Raw genomic sequence first — 2,969 nt, 5'->3', positions numbered from 1 at the left:
TATTTCTTCATGTGTGAGATATATTCTTGTTTGGCCTTTCGTTTAGACTAGGAAGCCTCTCCTTGTCCAAGAGTCCATTAGTAATAGAGATTTCTCCACCTTCTGTCCCCAAAACTTACTCCTGGGCTGGGGTATAGCTCAGGTGATAGAGTGCTCACCTAGCACGTGCAAGGCCCTGGGTTCTGTCTCTAACACCACAGAGACACATGCATGAAAACTTCCTCCTGAAAGCTCCTTGCTCCAGGATGTGAGAGGGAAGAGTGACCATGTGGCCTCAGTTGCTGAAAGCCCCCGCTGGCTCTTTATACCCTACATGCTTCTGTGCACATCCCCAGGCAGCCTGACAACCCAAACATCTTCCTCACTTCCCATCTCTCTTGCATTTTGTGGCACTGGGGTTAAAATTAAGAATGTTGTCAATGTGCTAAATTCAAATTCATAGAGGAGCAGAATGCAGATTCATCCAGATTGAACCTTCCTGAATTTCCAGCTCTACCTATTGGACTGGGAGTATAGCTTTGTGGTAGAGCACTTTCCCAGCATGTAAGTGAGTTCAATCCCCAAAAACACTAAAAAAAAATTAATTTTATTATTAGTTATTATGTATGACTTGTATATAAATATGATTGTATTGATCAGAGTTTTCCACAGAAACCAAACCAATAATAAATAAATAAATAAATAAATAAATAAGAAGAGGTGTATTCTGAAGAATTGGTTCATTCAGTTGTGAGTACTGGCAAGCCTGAAATCTAAAAGGTAGATCAGCAGACTGATAGTTGGCCAGGAGTTGATGGTGCAAACTGGAAACAGAATTTCTTCCCCAGAAAACCTAAGATTTTGCTCCTAAGACCTTCAACGTATTGGATGAAGCCCACCCATATTTTAGAGGGTCCTAAATTTGAGGTCAACTGACTGTAGGTATTAACCACATCTGCAAAATATTTTCAAGCAACAGCTACATTCGTGTTCTATTAAATCACTGGTATTATGGGCTAGCCACATTAACAGAGAAAACTAAAAATAGTTTTAATTCAAGTAACTGAAAATGTAATTATATATATGCCTCCTTGGAGTCACTCTGTTTTCATATCTGAAAACTTCTTGGAAAATGGCAACATGCTCTTAGACGTGAAAGTCACATTGCAGTTCTATCAAGATGCTTTTCTTAAAGATACATCTATCAGGATACTGTGGTTCAGTCTAAACAGAATGACAACCATACTCTGGAGGTTTGGGGTTTATGATTGGATCTTAATTGTCACTTTTTTCCATAGTTCAGTTCTTTTTTCAGGCTTAGCTCCAAAATGAAAAATGAACTCAAATTTTAAGATCCTCACTCCTAAGCCCCTGAAATTCCAGCTCAAACAGGACATCTTGCTCTTGATTTTTATCAGTGCTTTCAGGTATTTACATCTTCTAAAAATCATCCCTCTGAAAACATCCCAATGACTGGCCTTCAGCTCTGCAAACTTTGAACAATAATGTACATTGAATGCACTTTATATCAAATTCTGTTTCTTTTCATGGCCAGTAGCTTGTGATTGATTCTGGGAAATGTTGATTGTAAGATAAGCTCTTTTCAGACTTTTCAAAAGGTGACCCCCAAGTAGGTAACATCAAGTAGAAGGATCTTTTCACAGAAGTGAGGGGGTGAAACAACCCCTCTGGGCTGGCCATTGTCACTGCCCAGCATCGTGAACCTGCCCATTCAGCGCATGAAAAGTGTCCCCAGCTGCCACCAGAAGGATTGGAGAGCCAGCTGCCCCCGCATGCAGATGCGTGGGGTGGGGTGGGAGAACTTCAGAGTTTTGTATTTTAACTTTTCAACGCAAATGCTAAAGCAGGGAAGAGGGCAGGAAAACAGTCAGGCTGCAACATGAGCCAGCCCTCAGATCCGTCCTTGAGTCATTCTAAGTGGAACAGGGTAATTGTTTCGCTGGAGACCTGCAGAACAGTTCGTGGGAAAGAACGATTTGTACCTGGCATATATTCATTAGCTGTGTGTCAAAAGGCCACGCGCAGAGAGAAACCATTATGTATTCTTAGCACCCTCACAGCCTTGAGACTTGAAGTGTGGAAGTCCACGTGCTGAGTAGCCACCTGGTCTCCCCAGTCTCCCTCTCCCGCTGTGTTGGGCAAGCAGGACAGCAAGTGGAGGTGGCAGGAGGGGGCAAGCACAACTCCTAGGGATTTGGGTCCAAAGAAAGCAGAGAAGCTTAAGCAAACAGACTCCATTAAAGGCCTATTTTAGGTTTCTTGGGACCCTCCTACTGGTCTAACTTAAATTGAGAGGGGATTCGGTTTGCCTCGCTGGCTCTTTCTTCCCACTCACTTCACAATTACAGCTTTTCTTATTGTCATCAAAATACACTTAATATGTGCTTTTTTTTTTTTTTTTTTGGCCTGGCTTTCTGATAACATCTGCACAAAGACAATGTCTCCAGCTGTGAAACAGTGAACAGAGCTCTAACTACAAGAGAGAGAGAGAGAGAGAGAGAGAGAGAGAGAGAGAGAGAGAAGGGGCCTGGGTTTCAATCTTTCAATCCTTGGAGTTTTGTTAAAACCTTTAGTTGCAAAGAACAAACACCTTGAATGCTGGGCAGGACAGGGTGTAGACTATAAAAAAACAAACTGGAACCTGAATGTGAAGGCCTTTGGGACCACAGGGTTCCACTGGGAATCAGTTGTGGTCTCCCAATTTAGTCTACATACCCCTTATAACTCCAGCCTACCACCCTGCAAAAGTTTTTTTATCTGGGATCTCACTACTAATGCCCCATTTTTTCAGTTTCTTGGTTCAAATTCTTAATGTGATTGTCCCAGCTCATCTTCTTAAGTCAGGCCCTGTAATAGCCCAACAGCTGCTTGTGGAATGAGGCTTCTCCCCAATGAACTGCCTGGTCCAGAGAAGCATCCTGCTTCTCTCTCTGAATGCCATGTGGCAGGGCAGGCACTCCAAGCCTTGG

Source organism: Marmota monax, unplaced genomic scaffold, assembly GCF_021218885.2.
Source record: "Marmota monax isolate L192 unplaced genomic scaffold, Marmota_monax_Labrador192_F-V1.1 WCK01_AAM20220418_F8-fsc00018, whole genome shotgun sequence".
In the NCBI taxonomy this organism is placed as follows: Eukaryota; Metazoa; Chordata; class Mammalia; order Rodentia; family Sciuridae; genus Marmota; species Marmota monax.
This window is presented reverse-complemented; position numbering follows the sequence as displayed.